Raw genomic sequence first — 13,108 nt, forward strand, 5'->3', positions numbered from 1 at the left:
CTGAAGTGTATGCAGTATTTCTTATGTAAAAAAAGAGCCCCATAATGCTAAATCCTGACATCCATGGCACTCCACAGTCTCTTGTCTTTTCCCAGTATCTCTGGTAGCATCAAACTAGCTAATCTGAACTTTGTATTTTAACCAGAAATGGGACCAGATGAACAATACAAATCCTACCACTCTAGTGGAGGCAATAGCCTCCCTCAAGGAGCATGCAGATAATAAGGAACAGTCTGTCTTTTTGCAGGTATTTTCACTTAACTACCACATTTCTCTTCTTGATGATAGAAAAAGGTAAAGGGAGGTAGTAAGTATGCCATGACTTTGAGGGGAACACTGGGAGAAGAATCTTCAAGCCTGTCCTTACTCCTGACTGTTTGAGCTCCAAAATGGAGACAAGGCAGACATAATCAGAAAAGACAGAAGTCCTCTATGCTTCTCTCTGACACACTGCTGGAGCAGCCAGCAGAATTTCCCATTTGGGTAACCCAGCACATTTGCATATCATGAAAGGAGGAGGCAGGTCCACTGCAGTGGCTACCTAGGTATTACCTGCTCAACCCCATTTTGAAAGAAACCTGAAAATCTGAAAAGTCAACTTAAAGCATTCTGGGAGTGTCTATTAAGTCAACATTTCCTGTTATGTTATCATTAGGATCCAATTTAGTTTATGGGTTATAATATGATACTGTATGCTATATAACAAACTGATACTACAATCAGTCTATATAATATCATATCATTGGATATAATGTTTCCCATAAATTTCAGGCTTCACCTAAGTGTTTGAAGTATGACTCCATATCTATGTGTAATTTAGAAATTTGTTATGTCCAGTGTCTTCTGCTGACATGATATATCAGTGTCAGCAATTCTTAGAATAACACATATATTTATGTTTTCAAGGCTTTATTTACTCATTTGTTTCATTAGAAAACCAATATTCTCTTTCATAAGGCCAAAGATCAGTCCTTTTCTCAAGGGCTTTTCACAAGTCAGTCTACTCAGGAATAATTTCTCCAGTATCTAAAATGTCATTCATTTCTTCTTATCTCTGAATTGACCACGCGTAAATGACTAGAGACTGTCTGTACATTGTGCAGTGTTAAAAATGTTATCAAAACATTTTTCATCTTGAACAATGTGATTCTCTCAGGACACAGCTCCATCAGCAAGATCTGTTTATAGCCCTGAGTGTTTGAAATTTCACAATGAGAGGCAAAGGGCAAGGCTCAGACACATGTTATGACAACTACACAGAAACCATCAGGTTATACTGTTTCCAGGAGTGAGAGGAAAGATAGGGGATATGTCAAAATTGTACCAACAGCAAAGGATGATTATTTCAGAATTAGCTCAGCATTCACAGGAACCTACTTTCTCTTGCACTAATAGAAAACTAGGATGTGAAAACACATAACTGGTGAGGCTTAACTTCTTGAATACAAGCTGACATACAAGACTGAATTCTAAATTTCTATTGATGAGTATTGTAGGAACCAAGATATGACTCCCTTTTCATCGTCAAAAAAGAGGTACAGACCTGTATCTTTCTTACATATCTCTAACCCTCCACTTTCCATATTGCTTTAGGCCATTGTATACATCTCTCTTTGCAAATACACAGCTAAACCAGTGCAAAATGGAAACCTTGGGGGCAAGCATCTACAAGTGCTTCAGATGAGATTTTACATGCAAGCTCACTGTACCCGTTTCAGAGACCCTTTTGCACCTCCTCCCTTCTACCACTTTCCAACTACCTCCTCTCTTCCTATTAAATAAATTTGAATATCAAAATAAAGAAAAACACACACATATGATTTTTTTAAGGGCTTGTCCAAAGTCACCAAAGAGACTTTCTGAATTTAAAGGCCCTGATACATAAAGTAAATTGGGACTTAAGGGATTACAATAACATTTTCTCAGGTCATGAAAATGAGCTGTTTACCCCATTTTCACTGTAGTTCTACAAGAAAAAATGCTGCACACCTGTAAAACTTGAAAAAAATAGTCTCTCTGAATTTGGATTAGTTTCAAATAACAAAACTGAAATAGTTTTATTTGCTACTTCACAGTACCTTCTAGTGAAATTAGACCTTTTGACCGTTTGAGAAATAAACAAGTAGCATGTTTATTCCAGTGAGCTTTAGTCAAGGGAGAATTTGCATTTTTTTTAAACAGAAGTTACAGCTCACAACTGGATATTTCTACAATTGTTGCACCCTTATGAATTCATGTAAATTGAAGCTTGCTTAGGTCCTCTGTAGTACCTTCAGTTACATGTGGCCCTTCTCAGCACCCCACCTAGGCAGAGGATAAAGGGCTGAAGTTGCCAGTAAGATGTTAGCTGTCTCAGCAACTTTCAAAATTCACCCTTATTAGCTTTCCATACCAGTCAGGTTATACCATACATCTCAGTTTTGCCCCTATGCTGCTTTATGTGTCCTCTGCAAAAGAGTATGATTTTTACTCTTTCACACTATAGACTTTCCATACTGCAACAGAAAGATGAACTATTAAAAAAATCTGGTAAATCCCACCTCTTTTACAGAAAGAAAAACTCCCCTGACAGAAAATTCCTGGACCAAAAAAAAAAAAAAAAAAAAATCCACATTGTGCTAGAAACAAGCTACAAATTGGTGACTGGTGACTTCCAAAAGAATCCTGAGAAGACAAAGAAACCTTAAACCTACAGCAATCAAAAAAAGATAATAGTGGGGACAAATTAAATTAAAATGTGAAGTGCAATTCTGATGGCATGAGTTAAAGGAGATTTGCAAATTGCTTTGCCATTTGCTAAGGAATAAATGTTCTTGGAAATAGGTAGGCATATAGGCCATTTTCCTGTATTTAACATTAATGGCAATCTCTGGTACATGTATTGAATGAGAAATGGTTCTTTTTACCTCCACTATTGAAAGAATGAGGCAATAAGAACAGGGAATTCAAGTTTCAATTTCTGTCATGCTGAAGGGACTCTGACAAGGACACACAGCCAGGCTGGCACTACCAGCCTTCCTACCAAGTGGGCTAATGCTGCCCAAAGTGAGCAGGAACAAGTCTGAATGCTCCTTGGCACTGGATAGAAGGCAGGATTGACCTGCAGGCATGCATGAGATTTGTATTTCAGGCCTGGGAAGCCAAATAAATCTATACGGCAGTGATTTTATTTAAAAAAAAAAAAATTAAACAAAACACACATACACACCACACAGTACAAACAAGAAAGGGATTTCCAGAAGAGAGAGACCAACCTGGGCAGCCAGAGACATTGGTCCAAGTGTCCCAGACAGGCTGACGGAGGCCAGAGTTCTCAACATCCTGTCTCAAGAGGCATTGCTGGGATAGGTCCTGATTATGGGCCTGTCACACTGGGTATGGGACCAGGTGGCAGTGCCCTCCTCTACAGGAACAAGGGCTTGGGTCAGCTCAGGTTCCTCTTCAAGTGAGAGGGGAGGGACCTTACAGAGCCATCACTCTTCCCACATAGCCAAAGGAGCAACGTGGCTAATGGCCCCTGAATCTCCAACCTCACCTTGTTTACAGGGAGACCACCCAAATCTGAGTAAAAAAGAGGACCAATAGGCCCCTCCATGGGGATGCTCATAGGGGATTGAAGCCCTATGCCCAGAGCACTTTTCTTCTGCCCTTCCCCACTCTTTCTTATCCACCCTTCTTTCCTCACTCTCTTCCTGCAGTCTTCCCAGTCATTCTTCCTTTTCTTTCTTCTCCAAAGCCTTTGCCTATCCTCTCTTGCTTTCTGTTTTTCCTTCCTTTGCAGTGGCTCTTGCTGCTGGGGTAAGAGATACAGCACAGATTAGCAGTTTTGTAATTTGGCTGAGACTCTAGACATATGTTTTAGGGCGTGAAGGCTTCTGCTTCTCCCTGTTTACATGGACATGTAGAAGAATCTGTGTGCAGAACTTCAATCTCAGGGTGTTTTACCATGTAATTCTTTCCCCTACTCAAGGATTGTAAGTTAGGTTTTTTTAATAGTTCCACTAGGATATAGATTATTTAGTTATCATATACATTGTATGTCTTATTCCAACAACCTTTCCTGTTTAAAATTTTGCTTAAAATGTAAAAATCCATGTCCCAAGGACTGTGTGATTGTCACTGAATTTTGTTTTTATAACCTGCTTCAAACCTGCATTCATGACTCTCCATTGACTTGTATGGCAGATTTTCATGTAGAGCAAAAACAATTCCTAAAGCAAAGAGGGGTTTCAAGTATTTCCTGCTAAAATAGTCTTTTTTTTTGCTCCTACTTCAAGATATTGTTGCACAAGATTGCTTTCTCACTTACTATTGTATGGAAAGATTGACTCCACTCTCTAGCTTGTTCTTATCTCAGCTTTTCCCACCTTATCTCTAACTCATTCTCAGTTGCACCTTTCTCTGGTCCTCTTGTAGTCAGCCTGCTTTCCCTGTGGAGCCCCTGAGGATGAGATGAGTCTTTTTGAAGGTCCTTTCAGGTTTTTTTTTTCAATTTCCCAGTAAATTCTCAGTCTCGTTGCCTCTACATCTCAGGTGTTAGTCTACTTATTTCTTTCTTTCTTTTTTTTTTTTTTTTTTTTTTTTAAGAGCTAGTTGAGCTAGTTTACTGCTTCCCAAATCAGCTTTCTTTCTTGCTGGGTGCTACTGTATATGTCTCAGGTAGTTCAATGCTTTTCCACAAAATCAAATCTAGTGTCCCTTGTTTCCCTTAGTCTTCCACCCCTCAAGTCTCCTGCTGTTTAGCAACCCTGTCCTTTTTTACCTAAATCCCACTGTTACTAATTCTAAAGTATTTCTACCCACCTAACTGAAACCCTTCAATGCCCATTTGAGGGTAAACCTCTTTTTGCTTCTGAAATCCTCAAAAGTTCATATCTGGGATACCTCAGCTTTTCCAAATAGAATATTCTGCTGTCCCTCAGATGAACTTTGATGCATCCAATCAGAGATTTCATAACCTCTCCCATGAATTATGTCATGTTTAGTAGCCAAAACTATTAATTCTTTAGTCATATTATTTTTTCATATTATTTTTGAGTCATATTATCACTTCTAAACAAATACTACACTGTTTCTTCAGGTATTTGTGGATGCCTACCACACTCCTAAATTTCACTATCTCCTTGAGGTATCTCAGCATTTCTTACCCATATCCCCTTAAAATATCTGGATGTCCTCTACCCTCAAGAACCTCCAGTGTTCCCTCTGAGATACCTCAGTTTTTCTCCTAAAAAATGGTCTGTTACCATGATGTACCTCAGTGTTTCCTGCCAAAAATCTCCACCACCCAGCTCGTCTTGGGTTGGATTGTGTCGTGTCCCCTCCATGCACCGCTCCTTCTGCAGGACACTTAGGACAAACCTCACTCAAGGCCTCCATCATCACCGCTTGCCTTTCCCACCTAAATTATTCACTGGTGTCTAACACTTCTCTCCCAGGCCCTCTTAAGGGCCTCAGTGTTTCCCATAGAACAGCTCCTGCTCCCCCCAGAGACAGTGCAGCCCATCCCACCCACCTGAAGAATCTCAGTACTCCCAAGGTATCTGAGCGCTCACAGCCTCTGCAGTGACTCAGTGTTTTGTCCCACACATTTTATCCAAATACCTCCTTTGTCCCCCTTGGGAAACTCACACAAAAGGGGCTTGTAGACTTACTGAATTTTGTATACTAGAATAATAAGCAATTCTGTCTGCGGCACTGCAAAATGAGTGCCTCCACACACCTTGCCCTGTTGTACCTCACAGGCATGTTGGAATATCTGTATAAAATACAGCCAAGAGTCTACAGTGGCCAGTAAGATTAACTCTAAAACTTATCTGCATCCTCTGTAAAAAAGCTTCAGGATGGTTCCAAATTGCCAGCTCGCCCACTGAGTAGTCATGGCTGACCTGAAGTCAATTATATGTTACAAATTCTGAGAAGTGCTGGAGGAATATGTTTCACTGAAGAAACTTTATCCATAAATTACTCTGCAGGAAAATAGACCTGTAGATTTGCAAAAACCCAGAACAAAAAAAAAATCACCTTCTATTATGAAATTGCAAACTGCTTGTGATCTGATTATTATGATTGTTAGAGAGATGGCTCTGCCAGAATTAAGGTGCAAATGACTCTGTATGCCAAAGTCAACAGTAAATGTGAGCTAGAGACATAGAAAGAAATAGAAAAGAGAGTGGTGCAGATGAGGAGTATGAGAGTCACCATACCTGTGGATACAGTGGTGTCCTGTTGGTCCTCTTCTGGTATTCTTGGTATGGGAGGTCCCTCAAACCACAGAGTTTAATGGATTAATACAGGCTCAATGGATTAATATAGGTATATGTGGGAGCCCTGCGGGGGAATTTTACACTGTCTTTTGCAACGGACTCTGCATCTCTTGCAACACTTGGGGATCACGTGCAGTCCTCTTCTGGAAGACCTCAGAAATTAGTCTGGGGGAACTTGGGGGATCTTTGATAGTTTATGACCCTTTGTAAGACATGAAAGCTGCCTCTTATGTGACTGTCTTCTGTGAATGTCACCCTCCAGAGGCAGGAGAGTTTTACATCTGAGCCAGCTGAGTTTGTTGTGTAAGAGAAGATTCTCTGCAGGATCTGCTCCTTATCTGGCCTGTAGCCTCCAATTATGGGTGTTCACGCCCTCTGTCTTAAGTAGACCAGGGGTTTCACCACCACCCACCCTAAAACCTAGCCTCAGCAAAAGAGTCCTAGCTGGACTCAGCCAGAGATGATTTTCAGCACAGCTACTAGGTTGTACCTGATTTTCAGGTAGCTGCTAGTGGCTACACTCTTCTCCCCCAGCTTTATCTACTCCTCCTTTGACCTGAGATAATTGGACAGTATCTTCATCTTATCTCAAGTCCCATATCAGGAAGCATACTCAGGGGGGAGGGAGGTGGCTTTGGTGGTCACAGAAGAGCAGTTCTTTCTTTGTACAGTTTCCTGCAGTGGGAAAAGCCCTTCAGTGATTTTAACATTATTTGAGCCATTAACCATTTCAGTCTCTCACACTCCTGAAAGATAAAAAAAGAGGTATGGGGTTAAGCAAGTGCCTTTGATGCATATCAACACTGCTGATGGCAAATAGATAAAAATCTTATTTATGGAGGTCAAGAAGCTGATCTCATTCTTTGAGGGCTCAGAATGTAAAATATGAGAAGCAGATAATATTAGAAGCAGATATTAATGTTCTTGGTCTAACCCATTTTCTGTGACATGGCATTAAAGAATATTAAACTTAGACAAAAAAAAAAAGTGAGTTTTCTTACTGTAACACACAGAAAAAAACTGGTACAGATGTCGGTGACTATAACATTTTACTGATCTGTTTCTGTGGAAATTCCTAGTATTTATGTTTAGCCTAAGTATGAGTTTTCTGTTGAAAACCAGACCAACCATTAGGATCAATGAATCTCCCCATTCCAGTGTAGAACATCTAGAAATATTTGGATCTCCTGTTCATATAAGTGATCAGGAGATAACTGAATCTCCAGTCCACAACTGATTGAAAACTCCATGCTGGACAGTGAGCAGACTAAGAATTGCTTGCTAACTTCCTTATTATGTGCCTTTTTATTTTCAGCTGAATACCAGTGAATATGTGACTGAAGCATATATTTTGATTTGAAGAACACTGAGAAGATGTTTCAGCAAGGTTTTGTATCTCTCAAACAGGAAACACAGCATTAGAAAGATCTGAAAAGTGTATTAATAGGTAAAAAAATCTTCAAAAGGTGAATAGCTGGTAAAATTACCTGGGATATATTTAAACTAAATGAAGATCAAAAAATAAAGCATTTTATCTGTGAAAATATTTTAATGAGAACAAATAACTGTAATTGGTGGACTTGTCCTCTGAACATGCTTCAGATAGGACTGTACCATCTGGAGTTACCAGCAATTTGATGAAATGCCAAATTTCTAGTTTTGAATTCACTGATACTACTGTAATCTATTTGATACATTCTTTATTTTGTATTCATGACTAACATCACAATGTGCTTTTTGCAGAACAAAAACTGCCTAACAAAACCACCTAGCTATTTCTAGTTTTGGTATTCCTATCTTATAATTATGAAGCATCTAGGAATATCAAGCAGAGAAATCACTGCATTATCTAAACAAACTCTTTTGCAACATGGTATTCCGTTAAAATTGTTAATGATCCTAGTCAGCATCACAAAGGATACCAGCTCTGAGAAATATGATTTAGTAAATACATAGTTCAAATATACAGAGACAAATTACAGAGTAATTTTACTATGCTGTGTAACAACAGATGACAAGGAAGGAATTGAGTGAATTTTACATGAATATAAAGTAGTAAAGCAAAGAAAAGGCATGCTTTTTGGTTTAGAAATTGTCCTTCTAAGCACCTTTGTATTTGATTTTCTTGTTTATGTAGAAACTGCTAAGAGTAAAATAAAAATATATAATATATATGAAATACAGAAGTTGATTTTATTAAGATAAAAAAAGAGATAAGCACTCAGTCTAGTTGCAAAATATCTGCTTTTCCTTCTCAGCTCAAATTTATTCAGTCTTGTGGGTAGCTTTGAATTTTAAAAATTGTTACTACTATGGCTATGTGAACCACTAACAAATATTCTACTACTGGAGCATTACCTCCTTAAATAATCTAATATTTCGCCATTCCGCTGTTGTATATTATTTTTTCCCAAATAATTTGTTAGGTAGGTTAGTTTGTCCACAAATTGGAGTTTCATGTGTCATTGTGACACACATCATAATGTCATAGTCTAAATTCCCTTCTCTTTCACAATTACTGCTTCTCTTTCAGCCTTCAGCTTTCAGGGGTACAAGATTTCCCCCTTTTTACCATGGGCACTGTTTGTTCTGCTGTTTGGTGTTTTAGCATCCAAAGACCAACGATTTTCTCTACAGAAGTAATTGCCCTTTCATGCTTTCCTTTATCTCAATCATTTTAGGTCGAAGATACAAGGAAGCAAGTGAGGAAATGGCTTTGTTTATAAACTTCTCATTCTGAAGCTTCTCTTCCTTTTCAAATGCAACTGAATTTCCTTCCTCTACTCTGACACTGAGCAAAGAGGATGGTTACCTAAGCAGGGACACACAGCTGCCTTTCCTTTGTGTATGTCCATATATTTCGTGTATTCAGCTTTGTGGGAATAAGGAGCTAAATCATTCACAATAAAGACGCCTGCCCAGATAACTGGAAAAGAACTGAGCACCTGTAGAATGTATTTCCTTTATTGGTATCATATTTATGACTATATATGATGTGCATAATATGCTATATTTTTTATTTATACATATGATATATAAGTGATATTAATATCAGTTGAGCTATCCAGTAGGCAAATCCAGTCTTCTACCAGAAACAGCCATGACTGTTGAAAGTTCTAGAGTGACACTTTCTGACCACAAGCTAAAGAAAGTGTTTCTCTCTGGTGCAATTCAGCTCTTATTATTTATCAAAGAGTTAATAACGGGGCTTGAAATCATATGTCCTGTCTCTCTAATGTTTTGCTAATATTTTCTTCCTCTACTCCAGCTTCTTTTTTTCTTATAACAGTCTGGTTTTGGATTACCTTTTTCCTCACTTTTTTTTCTTCTTGCCCTCAAAGAAAACAGGGCAAAGTGGTCTAGTTTCTAACATCTGTCAAAGTATGATCTTGGATAGGAGCAGTACACATTTGTTTGCAGTGAACACATTGCTTTTGAGTGGGAGGACTGAATGTCAAGTGAAGATTTGCTTCCTTTTCCACACTGTCCCAGAATTGTGTTTCTGATGGAAGTATGCTGGCTCATACAGAAGGTTTTATCCATAAAATAAAATAATGATAGCACTGACATCCATGTGGAAGACAAAGTATTAAAACCTCTGCATTTTCAACAGCAGCTTGATAGAAAACAGAATCTGAAATAAAAATTGATGGCCTAACCTTCCAGCTGTAAATTTATTGCATAGTAAATGAGGATAAATCTGTTCAATTGCAACTTTTGCAGCACATGACCTTTTTTCTTAGCTTAATCAATAAATCAACCAATACTCCAGTTTTCTCTGAATTAAAAATTTAAAAGCAAAATCAATTTTTCTATGGCATATCTCCAAAATTCAGAAAACTTACCTCAGATACTGGCTGACAAGTGGAATTTTGAGATAATTTACTCTAAGCAATAATAAAAAAAATATATTATTAAAGGATATACAATAATTCCTGAAATAAACTTAAATTCAATCTGAATGTAAAGGATGATGTGTCTTTTAGCACACTTTTTTTTTTTTGTGAGGATCATCCACTAATTATCATCATATAAATGCAACAGAGAATGCAAATGCATTCCTTTCTTCAGTAAAAATGTTTATAGTGTTTTTAGTGCCATACTGTCATTGAAATTAGCCTTTTGACTAGAAAAAGTAAACCATTTCTTAAAAGGATTAATTTATTTTTATTGTTGGATAAAATTCCTGAAGGTCTCTCAGGAAAATTCTGCACATAAAAAAAGAGTAAATAAGCATGCAGCCACATGAATTACGTCTGTCTCTTGGGCAAGGTCAAGACAATTGTGCACATATTAATAAGCTGACTGAGAAGTCTCTAAGTGTGTACAACAACTCAGAGCATCCCTTCTGCATGTCACTTAGTGAACCCAAGCAGATCACGACAAGAGATCCTGTGCACTAGCCATTGCTTCAGGATTCCTGTATGTTAGGATGTTTCAGGAGAAACAGGAACTGCTGCCCTGAGAGAACACAAAACCATCTCTGCTTAGACAAAAGATGCATTTAGGTGAATATCCTGTCTTCAGCAAAAGATGACAGTACTCATCTGAAATAAAAGTGTAATTAACAAAGCTGGCATAGGTGCTTCTAGTCTGCAGCAGTCTGTGGGCCAGGAATTTTCTACAGGCAGGAATGTAATCTTTATAATTATTAAAAACTTGTGAGTATCCAAAACATTCTGTGGGGAGAAGTTCTATAGCTCACTCTTCTATATTGTGTGAAGGACCATCTTTTTTTTTCATCTTGACCTGCCATATGAAGGTTTTAATGTTTTAATGTTTTAAGCCTCTTGTTCATCACCAAGAATTGTTTCTTATTCATATTCCTCCTAAATCTCTGTGGCAGTACATGTGGATTGTTTTTGCAGACTGAAGAAGGCTGTCTGTTTAGTACAGAATCTTCCCTACATTTCTTCCAGTTCTGCTCTATCCGATCTGACATAAGGAATTGCATACGATATGCAAGATACAGAAGCATAGTCAATTTATTTTGTAGCATAATATTTTTTATGTTATGTTCTCAGTTTATTTTTTTCTTTTTCTTTCTTCTTCTGTCATTGTCTTTCTCTTTTTCCTTTTTTTTTTTTTTTGGATTCTTACAGAACACTCAGCTACTGCTTTCATAGACCTATTTATTATAATTGTAAGGTGTTTTTCAAGATTTATTTATTTTCAGGGATCTATTTTAGTATCTGTAAAGCTAGGACTCTTTTGTCTCATATGTTTGATTTTATAAATTTTCTTTCTGAAATTTTCCTACCTTCTATCACCCAAGCACTCAATCTTACAGTGTTCATCTGCAATTATTCACAGTCACCCATGTGTCACCTACTGTTATTTGTGTATAGGTTAGCACATTTTGCCACCTTATTGCTTTCCAGATCTCTTGTGACAATAGATAAAACAAAGTTTTCATATAAAGTTTGTCCATGTCCATATATATCCATCCTCATCTGAGTCAAGATGTATTACAGGCAGATTAAGCACGTCAGCTCTTCTATATATTCAAAATTCATTTAAAAAAATTAATCTGCAAATAGAACAGAGATCTGAATTCAGAAACTCACATAGAGTTTCTGGACTCATGGTTCAGGATGAAAATAATAATAACAATAACAATATGGATTACTTTTCACCAGCTTAAATAAGTGGGAACTGAATACTGGTACTGCTGATCCCATTTGCACGGTACCCTCTCCTGTTGCCTGGTCAAAACTGAGGTAATTTCTGTACCAAATGGCCACTCAGTGGACAGGGAGAAAGGTTTTGATAATTTCATAAGGTCTGTTTTACTTTCTTTCTGAGGCACTGTAGTAGCATTGCTTTTCATCTTATTGTACAGTTCAGCAAACAAAAATAAATATTTTTCCATTTTGCGATGTAGAGAGTGGACATTTTTCTAGTCCTTCTGGACCAACCATGATTCACATGATTGTCTGAGATTGCAGGAGCCTGAACATAATGAGCCACATCTCTTCTACAGTTGTGTTCCTTGGTTCTCAAAGAGCCTATCAACAACACCAAATTACTACAAAAGAGCATGATTAAGTCAAAGGGAAAGGGAAAGGGAAAGGGAAAGGGAAAGGGAAAGGGAAAGGGAAAGGGAAAGGGAAAGGGAAAGGGAAAGGGAAAGGGAAAGGAAAGGAAAGGAAAGGAAAGGAAAGGAAAGGAAAGGAAAGGAAAGGAAAGGAAAGGAAAGGAAAGGAAAGGAAAGGAAAGGAAAGGAAAGGAAAGGAAAGGAAAGGAAAGGAAAGGAAAGGAAAGGAAAGAGAAAAGGAACATGGCATGATAAGAGAACTCCTGGGACAGATGGAGGGGCAGCATGAAGCACAACTTCCCTGAATGCGAAACCAGAATGTAGGATGAAAAGCAGAGGCAAAGAATTTAGGAAAGCCCTGTGCAATATATATTCATTTTAGTTTCTTTCCACTTTCTTCAGATAATTTTGACACTTTGGGTACAACTTATGTATGTGATGTGAAGCGATCTTGCTTTTTCTGGTGACTACTTTCAGAATAATCACTGAGTAAGTGATCTCAACTGAGTTTGTGCCTTATTGGTGATGTTATGAGAGATTCCATCTACAAGATTTTCAGTTTTGTCTGAAGATATTGAGCTCATAGGCACTATAATTTCTCTCAAGAATAAGATAATGTTTCACCAGACAGGTTTTCTAAACTTACTTTTTTCTACAGACACAGTTTTACTTTCGAGCTTTGGAACTGACTTGCAGCTCTCATGAGGGCAAGGTGATGCACACTTACCTATCAGTGAGGAATCAGTAATTAAAATGGAGCATCAAGGTGGTGTGCTTTCAGTAGCCATTTTTGCTAGGCAGACAT

This window comes from Lonchura striata, chromosome 4 (genome assembly GCF_046129695.1).
Source record: "Lonchura striata isolate bLonStr1 chromosome 4, bLonStr1.mat, whole genome shotgun sequence".
Lineage (NCBI taxonomy): Eukaryota > Metazoa > Chordata > Aves > Passeriformes > Estrildidae > Lonchura > Lonchura striata.